Here is a 10,227-nt window from a genome sequence, read left to right as displayed (position 1 = left end):
AGTGTCATTAAGACAAAAATAGCCATGTCATTGTACCATCTATCGTCATGGTATTCAATTCGTCGGCATTTTCACGAACCGACGCTATTTCGTTTTTGAGCGAAAATGCAATTCTGAGAAAATCGCGTTTAAAGATCTCACAAGTTTTAGACAACGTTTTCAATGACTTTTCCTGTCTTGTGTGTGAAAATTTTGACAGGGTGATGAGAGTGGAAGTTGTTCTTCCTATCCATAGTGTAATTTTAGTGTGAATTCAAAAAATTTACGATATATCTGTCTTCAAACTCACTGCGTCGGTTCGTAAATCCATCGTTTCTTGCGCGCACCATAGGTTATGCACTTAAGCGCGGGTCTCACGAACCGACGTAAGTTGTATTACGCCGGTTCGTGAGACCCGCGCTGTAGGGCCTGTACAATAGGTAACGTGCAATACGCGTGTATTTACGAACCGTCGCTATTTCATTTTCGTATGTGTTTACATACAAATACTATTAGGGCTATACCTGCTTATCAACAATAACCTTATTAATTGAAATTAATTGTCATGTAATGATTGTTGTGATGATTACAATACATTTAGTGATAATTAAGATGATAATACAAGCCAGTTTCTCTTAATTGTTCTAAAAAGAGTGTTGTCATTGTTTTCATCTTCATTTAGTTCACGCATGTATTGTTATTATAGCTGTGGTTGATCGTTCCAAAGATTTCTTTGCCCCCCCTTTTTTTTGTGGATATATTATTATTTAACACTTTTGCATGTGGACATCTATCATTTGGTAATACATGTACTCGGTATACTGTGTTTCATATTTTTTTTACTTTTTACTATTTTTTAAAACTTTTTTAATTTACTTTTTTATTTTTTCACATTATTTTTAATTCAAATTCAGTTCACTTCTTTCATAATAATTATGAATGTTTGTTCTAAGATGAAGGATACCGCTAAATCTTGGGAAAAAGACGTGCCAGTCAGTAATAATTACTTGTATTTACTCATCTTTCATACTCATGCATGCACTCTGTTATTTCTTTCTCTGAAATAATCTATTAATTTCTTTATTTCTTATTATTCCACATATTTGTGACATTTACTTTGTCACAATTTTTATCAGTGTCATTATTGTCATTTGGCTCGCATGCGAATTCACTCATAATTCCTCATTTTCCATCTTTCTCTTTCCTGCTCAACAGATTCTATGATAGCTGCACCTGATCATATAAAAACATAAAACTCATCCTGCATGCACTCTTCGAAACTGATAAACTCCTAAAAATACATAAATATCAACACTATCAGAATTTCAAGCTTCATTTTAAATATATAATAATGGTCATGTTTTATTATGCCTTTTGCAGCAATATATTGAAGAGGTACATTATGTAATCGAAGAAACATAGGTCCTCAATAAAATATCAAATTTGAATTATTCAGAGATGAGTAATGACAATGGGAAGGATAACAATTGTGGAAGAGCTCCATAAATCAATACATATCTAATGGCAAATGGAGATGGAATCAAGATTCAAGAATATGTGTAATTCAAGTTCATTATTATATCAGTTCTTGTGTGTTCACAAAAAGAGGAACACAGTTCGAACATGCACACCAAATCTTACATTGTACATTTACATCTATAGAGTGCGGACGGAACATATACAAGAGAAAGAATAACATTCTCAAATTAATATATCAAGCATAACTATGTATATGAACACACAAAGATGTTGCTGCATATGCATGAAGCTTGAGAGTGCTGCAACACCCATATGCTCAGATAAAAACTTGATGTATATCATACAAAAGAGAAGAGGTACTGCATGTACATGTAGTTACACTATTCACAGGACAGTAGAGAAAAAGCACGAGAGAGAGAAGGAAATGGGTGTCTAAAATAGGTCTATGTCAGGAGTGCCAAGCCAATTAAGTCTCTAATAGAAGTCATACATATATAAGGAAACAAATTAATCACAACATAAATGATCGTTCTCATGTTAACCAATAATTAGCATCTAAAAATGTGTGTAGAAAGCCCATAATATCAGCCTTTCGCCCCGTAGGCTTGTTACATATGAGAAAAGAGAAATTTTGGCCGACCCCCCCCCCCTGTGAATCCTTAATCCACCAGTACTATAAACACATTCTGAGAATGTGTTTTAGTACATGTACTAGCAATTTCACAAGAGGGGTGGGGAAATTCGGCCAAAATTGTGTGTGGCTAAAATAATTAAAAAGAAAGGTCATCAGCAAAACTACGGGGTGGATGCAGACGAATTTTCATGTGATGACTAAAAAAAATGCAGCTAAAGGAAAAAAAAAAGACGGCGGAGAGGGCCCAAGGCTAATTTGACTCCCCCCCCCCCCCACCAAAAAAAAAACAAACAAACAAACACCACTGTTTTACAGCACCTTTAACGGACTCTTAATTTTTTGTTTGTTAAAAACAAACGTCTCGAAGTAAAGAATTCCATATTGTAGGCGAAATGTAGACCGATACAGTGTATAAAGTATACATCCCAAGCTATTAAAGAAAAAAAAAAGATTATGAATATCATTTAAAGTAAGAATTTCAGTGTGTTTAATCATCTTTAGTTGAGTTGCAAATGACATGTACACATTTAATAAGAGCAGTAAACTTTGAAGCGCCCCCAAGCCCTTCTATACTTAATTATTCATGTGTAAAGGTAGCGCCAGGGCACTCCGGTGGTCAAGTGGTTATGACGCTGGTCTAGTAATCCAGAGGTCGTGGGTTCAAATTGTGCTTGGGCTGCCTGTGATTTTTTTTTTTTTTCACAGCAGCCTACAAACTGCACCCTGCAGTTGTGTGCGTTACTACGGATGGAGACAAATGAATAATCTATGATTTTAATATACAATGTTTGACATCCTTATTGCAATCACTTTCTTTAATTGTAAATTTAGAGACATAATGAATTATTATTAAAAGAAATCATATTTCTGTATTTTGTTGTGAGTTTGCATGGGAACATACACGTATCATAATTTACAATTTTAGTTAAATAAAGAACATCTTATAACAGAACTGTCTAGTGATGGTTGAATAATTATGTCAATTTGTTATAAGTCCTATCAGTTACATGGAGTGCATGTTCCCATGTTTATAAGAATCATACGTGACACATTCAAAGTGGGTTGAAGACAACAAAATAATAAATAAAAGAATAAAGGAGAATAGAACTTAATCTGATTACAGCATCATCTAAATATTGCCAATGTGCACTTAGAAATCTATCAAGATTTATCACAAGGTTATGATTACCACACAAAACCTTCAAGATTTATTATCATGAAATACATACCAATGAACACTTAAAAAAATCTAACATTCCATATCCACATGAAGCTTTCCTTGATATAAATGTCTCTCTGTAGTGTTATTAAAGTGTAGCAAAATTGTAATTACGACATCACAGAATGGAATGCATTGTCTTCACCTTCAATCTTAGGCTCTCCTTTCATGTTTCCACTTCACAATCACATTTCACTGTAGATATACCGTACTTATGTTGTCGCCCTTCATCCCAATTTCTCCCTTCTATCCTATCTGTAGATTGTCTTCTTTCCTAAGCCATTGTATTCACATTCCTTGATGATCAGCACGATGCTGTACTTTTTTCTTCTCTGAAACAGTCCAGCTCTTCGCTACTGCATGGCATCAGTCATCTGAAAGAAAAGACAGAAATTAAGAACTTTCGATTAAAATCAAACATCATGATACAAGATACAACTTTCATTTTGAGAAAAAGAAATCAGCCAACTAAACTGTAGTTGAAATTATTTTGCTCTATTTATATTAAACATAAAACAAAACGGTATACAGGATCAAAGAATGTCAAAAAAATACTGCTGTTCGTCTTTGATGCATATTCAAATTGTCTCGCCTTTTACATATTTTAATGATGCAAGATATTATGTCTAGCACTTAGTAAGTCTCATGTAGAATTTAAATTATTATTCACATGAATAAATCTACATGTCCTTGTAAACAAGGCATTGCTTTGAAAAAGCTGAATAATACTAACTGCATTTGGGAAACAGTCTACGACAATCAAACTTGTTTATTATCAGAGACTTTAACATCTTAATTAGACCTAGACTCTACATTACCATTGTATTCACATCCGTTGGTGATGTACACGACCCTGTACTTTTCCTTTTCTTTTCTGAGACAGTCCAGTTCTTCGCTACTACATAGCACCAGTCATCTGAAAGAAAAGGAAGAAATTAAGAACTTTTGATTAAAATCAAACATCATGGTACAAGATACTTTAATTTTGAGAAGAAAAAAAATCAGCCAACAAAACTGAAGTTGAAATTATTTTGCTCTATTTATATCAAACATAAAACAAAATGGTAGGCCTATGCAGGATCAAAGAATGTCAAAAAATGCTGCTGTTCGTATTTGATGCATATTCAAATTGTCTCGTCATTTACACATTTTACTGATGCAAGATATTATGTTTAGCACTTAGTAAGTCTCATGTAGAAATTGAATTATCATTCACATGAATATAAATCTACATGTATTTGTAAACAAGGCATTGCATTGAAATAGCTGAATATTACTACTTGTACCTGCATTTGGGAAACAGTCTATGACAATCAAACCTGTTTCTTATCAGAGACTGTAACATCTTAATTAGACCTAGACTCTACATTATCATTCAGCTTTTAAAGGTATTAACCATTCACCTATAAAACACTGGCATTGTCATGTGCATCATATTTCTTTGATACTGCACATATTTTCATGAAGTCTGTGCAAGAATGCAAATGAAACACGTCTGCTGTTTGGTATTTATGAAAAAAAAAATCACTAACCCGGAAGTCCTTGGCCTTAGGAATAACACGTGGCGAGTTATTAGGAATTGACGTTAAAATAGAATAAGAATATATCTACTAAATAGGCCTTTGCCTCATGAATGTCTGGTCTAATTATAGACTAAGTGAAGCTAGACCTTTCACTTTTAAGGTACCAGTGGTACACAGAATTTATATTATAGATCTAGACAACATCTAGATCTAGACATCTAATACTATTAGATCTTGGCAACTTTTGTCTTTGTGACACGAAATTAAAACGTCACGGATGATATTGCGGCGATATCCAACAGGATGACAGTACCACTATTACTGAATCAGTAAGTTGACATAGATAACTAACATCAACTTGTTAACGTACGTTAGCGATGGCACCATATACAATAACCGGTGACACTGACACTGACAGAAACCACTACGTTTAGACTAACGTTAAAGAGTTAGACTCGCCATCTCAGTAAGTCGGCCAAAGACAAAGTCAATACAGGGCTAAGTCAGTGTTACTGTTATGTTAGGCCTAACAAACGTTAACGGTTACTCGGTTAGGTTAGGTTTACCAGGACTCAAGAGTCCTGGTTAAATCAGTCGAGGGACATTTCTTAGAAGTCCTTCGATTCCAAGAATAAAAAGGGTGAAAGAACAAAGGGAAAAAAGGAAAGAAGAAAGGACAAAAGATTATGTATGGCTGCTGTGGATAACGACAGCGCTACTGTATCACTATCAATCACGCGTAAATATGTAAACGCCATTTGGTTGGGCCGCATTCACAAGTTTTAGGGAAAAAAAGCCCCACCGCTGTGCTTCAAAGGTACTCCACTCGAACTAACGTTAAATAGACATAATGTCACATATCTACACACAGTACGGTACTAGGGCTGAATTCACAAGTATACTATAACACTGCACTGTACAGGAAAGCCACCTAACCTGTAGAGTACTACTCGTAGTGTTTAGCATACTGTCATAGATGACATCTACACCAACGCTGCACACTGGCACTGGTCCGACGGTCCCTGACCAGGAAAAATCACTGTTGGACACTGACCAGTAACTTTTTCAGGAATGGACCAGTAAAAATTGGGGGGAAAATGGGTGGACTCTACCTACTATTACCACTAGTCTAGAGATGTAGATCTAGAGCTAGACTATAGACTCTGTGTTAATTTGACTTGGTCTTAGACTTCAGCTGATCTTAGTTTTAGTAACTGGTATTAGAAGTAAAGTCTTAACTTAGACTTAATAGTTAAACTTGAAAGTTAAAGTCTAACATGTCTAACTTTATTCTTTACTCTTCCTTTGAGTTTCACTTTTAGACTTTTTACTTTTTTTTTTAGTTTAGTAGGCCTAGGGCCTACAGTACTTTGTCAATCTCATGATTTCATTTTCAACTCAAGTCAAGGCATAGCAATGAGTGTCTTCGAGACTTTGACATCTTGCATGTCTTGCACACAGACGTTACGACTACAGTACTCAGTAGTCTCAGAAGTAACGACATAAGTCGAAAAGAAACTATAAATAATATGATTTGGGATCTAATTTGAAATTGGATGGCGTTTACAGACTAGGCTTCATAAGCATCACGCGATTGAATACATGGGACTACACTCTACCGCAGTTAACGGTTATGGTAGTCCAACTGAAACTGTTATTTTGAGCATGATTTTAATAGGATTATAGCTTACCATTCACTTCACTAGTGGACAGTGGGCTGGCTTAGGTCGTCATTCATCTTTCAGAAGGTTTGGTTCTCACTCTGAGATCTGGATTAGGGCCAAAACCTAATTCTAGGCCAGTAAGTTGAACAAAGCTCAAAATAGTGCAACCGCGACGGTTCGTAAAACCCGCATTGCTCTTCACCCTCGCAATTCGGGTTTCACGAACCGGCGTATCTTTACTGCGTCGGTTCGTGAGACCCGTTTTTCTCAATTTCTCGATATTTCGGGTACCGTCGTTTTTTTCTTTCTTTGATAAAATTAAGAATAATTAATTTTGTGATCTAAAATTTTGGGATTTGGTAGAGTTTTGAAAGCACTTTCATTTGGTACCAATATCTCGATTTTGAAAATTTTGACCAAAATCGAAATAGCGTCGGTTCGTGAAAACACCGACGAATTCTTCCTTCTTCTTCTTTTTTTTGTGAAATCAAAGACGGTACTGAAATGTGTTAGGGAATAGTTAGCTCTATTTCATTGTCATTTATGTGACTAAATGTACAGTTGACTCGTAAACGCTCTCCAAAAGTGACGTAGAAGTAGCCATAACCAATAAAGTTGACATCAGTCAAAGTATCAAAAAGTCATCATTGATCAGACATCATGGAACTTCTTCTCACCCGATCATCCAAAGTCATAGTTTCTCTCATTTTAAAGATACGCATGTATTCATATTATATTATTGTGTTGTATTCCATCTGGCTAACAGTAAAATACCCATGTCCGAAAAGGGATCCTTCGTTTTCCATGGCTTTTCACACTTTTGGCTGTACAGTGAGTCAACTTCCTCATGGCGCCGCCTCGGAGCGTAACCCTCCTTCTAACACCTTCCCCCATCTCTTCTTCTCCCAGAGCCCTCCTTTGGCCTATCCCAGACAAGTCGTCCATGCTGATGACGATTTAACTGCCTATACTCATCCCAAAGTTCGACGTCAGTTCAGGGGGGAAGGTGCTCTTTGATTTCACCCCGGATAAGCGCAATCAACTTCCCATTACTCCGTGGAGAGGCCAATCGTATAGCTCCTGTTTCGGGTTATGTAATTCTCTCTTTGTTTTTACCCCTTCTCTCCCTTTTCTTCCTGTATCTTCTCCCTGTCTCTCATTCTCTCTGTCTTTTTCCTCTCCCCTCTTTTTCTATCCATCTATATTTCTCTCTCACTATTAATGATAAAGACTTTTAAAGAGAGAGAGAGATAGAAATTGAAAGTGAGAAAGAGGGAGACTAAAGATCAGGGGACCTGAGGAGGGGAGAGAGTACACGAGGACGGATCTTCGAGTTATTTTCAGATAATCTCCCCCTCGTTGAGGTTCTAGGCGAGTGAAAGACATGACAAACAAGTTGTCGGAGTATCGCGATTACATCGCTGATTTGAAGAAATTGCCGGGGCACCATTAGATGAATTTCCAGCTCCGCTCTGTAAAATAACCCCAATGGCTGGCTGACGGATGCTGCTTACAATTGATGGGGACAAGACCTCCCCCCCCCCCCCAGATAAACTTTGTAAGTATTCTGTTCTGTCTCAAAAGAAAAAAAAAACTTTTACAAGTTGACATTTTGGCTGAGTTAACGTTTTCATGCAAGTTGTTTCAAAGTTTTACGACAACCCTAGATAGCGAAGTCAGCTTCGTATTATGTTTAAAAATCCTTTTAATGATTATTCTTTTAGTCCTTAGGCAATGCGCCAACATTATAGTAGTAGTAGTAGTAGTAGTAGTAGTAGTAGTAGTAGTACTACTACTACTACTACTACTACTACCACTGCTACTATTACTACTACTACTACTACTGCTACGACTGCTACTGCGACTACTACTACTACTACTACTACTACTACTACCATTGCTACTACTACTACTACTACTACTACGACTGCTACTGCGACTACTACTACTACTACTACGACTACTACTATACTACTACTACTACTACTACTGCTGCTATGCTACTACTACTACTAGTAAAAGTAATAGTGATAACAGTGATAATGATAGTAATAGTAATATCAGTAGTATTTGTGTACTACAGTAATATAGTGTAGTAGTATTGTGTAGGAATAGGATGAGGAGCCGAAGTCGTAGTGACAATGTTATTGTTTTCCTGTATACGACTCTAATTATTGTCCATACATCATCATTATCCTCGCCTCCCATGAGCTAAAGACACATCGCATAAGACCTGGGATGTCACTTGGCGAGGGATGCCGTCCGACGGCCCCAGCAAGGCACGTCGGAGGGGTTGCCAGGCGACGGGATCGATGTTACCGAGCAAGCAAGTTGGAAGCAAGCGCCTCCCGTCGTCCGCACACCGCGAGCGGCGGTATCATATAGGACCCATTCCTCGGCACCCGAGAGGTGCATGCGAAAGTGGCCAATAACGTATGCAGGGGAGACCGTCCCCCAGCCATGACTCACTAATGCTCCATATTATGACGGGAGAAAGTCTCATGGTCTACATCACATCAACACCTATAAGGAAAGGAGAGAAACGCGTGGAGGTACGCCAAATAAATGTCTGAGGCGGAACTTTCGACAACGAAGACCGACTTTTCACTCGTTTTGTGGTATGAGGCAAAATACTAGCCTTTTTTTCACAAGGCAAAAACTATTTTGAAGTATCACATTTGTTTAAACCATCTCAGTGTACATGAAATACCACCTAATAAAGGACACAAATATAAGAATTTCAATAGTCGCATGAAAATACATGCGTAAGTACATGCATGCGTACTAATCATGTGGTAGAGAAAAAAAAAGTTGAGAGAAAAATGTTGGTACTTGCATAGATGAATACAAAGACGACAAACATGACAAAGGGGTATAAAGAGTGAAACGGGAACGTGGAAAGAAAAGAAGAATATGTTTGCATGTGTGTGTGCGCGCGTGTGTTTGTATGTGTAGTCAAAATCAAACGTACACACACACACACACACACACACACAGAGGCGTACATTAAAATCTCTTAATTTCTCTTAACTTTCTTCATGGAAGAATGCGAAAACAAATTAGTGAAAGCGTTATAAACGGACAACTGAAACCAGCCGAGAAGTCGGTAATATACGATGCTTCAGTTCAAGGAGGAGGAGGAGGAGAGAATAGAGAGAAAGATAGAGGGAGAGAAGGATTGAGAGATAGGAAGGAAGAGGGTGATAAATAAATACTCGGAAAAATACCTTCACAGACATCACGGCGATTAAGAGATGAAAAAACTGCGGGGAAACAAATAGGAGTTTGATTAATGCCATAATTGATCGGAAAATGGAGACATTCAATCGAGCTGGGGCTAGTCCGGGGTGCAGTCGCGAGATGAAACCGATACTCGCCACCGATCGCACCCCGGACATGATGGTGATGATCGACGACAAACGCCGCACAGCCATGGAACATCATCTTCACTTGGGTCATCATTTATTTAGGACGATTAATACTTGATCGCAATATCATCCCCCTGTCGCTGGCCTGGTCGTCGACGTGGAGTCTGGAGCTTTCGATCACACACCGCGAAGAAGACTGGGTTTCAGGTGATAGCTCGTGGGGGCGCCTTCGTCCTTCTTTTTTTTTGTAGGTCTTCTTAGATCTTTTTCTTTTCGTTCTCCCTCTCTCCCTCTTCTGCTTTCGGAAGTTAAATGCCGCATTCACAGTCACGATTGACGAAGACCTTCCCTCAGGCATACA

At 37.7% G+C, this 10,227-nt stretch overlaps 1 long non-coding RNA gene across 1 annotated transcript; it reads right to left on the bottom strand.

Moving 5' to 3' along the window:
- Positions 1–2,907: 2,907 nt before the first annotated feature.
- On the bottom strand, positions 2,908–6,667 carry LOC139743822 (uncharacterized). Its single transcript, XR_011711789.1, has 3 exons — positions 6,526–6,667; positions 4,130–4,227; positions 2,908–3,685 (listed from the first exon to the last, which is right to left on the bottom strand). It is a non-coding gene; the product is annotated as an uncharacterized lncRNA (long non-coding RNA).
- Between the last annotated feature and the right edge of the window lie 3,560 nt (positions 6,668–10,227).

The sequence above is a fragment of the Diadema antillarum genome, unplaced genomic scaffold, assembly GCF_040938485.1.
Source record: "Diadema antillarum isolate AM-2024a unplaced genomic scaffold, OU_Dant_1.0 scf00000035, whole genome shotgun sequence".
Lineage (NCBI taxonomy): Eukaryota > Metazoa > Echinodermata > Echinoidea > Diadematoida > Diadematidae > Diadema > Diadema antillarum.
This window is presented reverse-complemented; position numbering and strand designations above follow the sequence as displayed.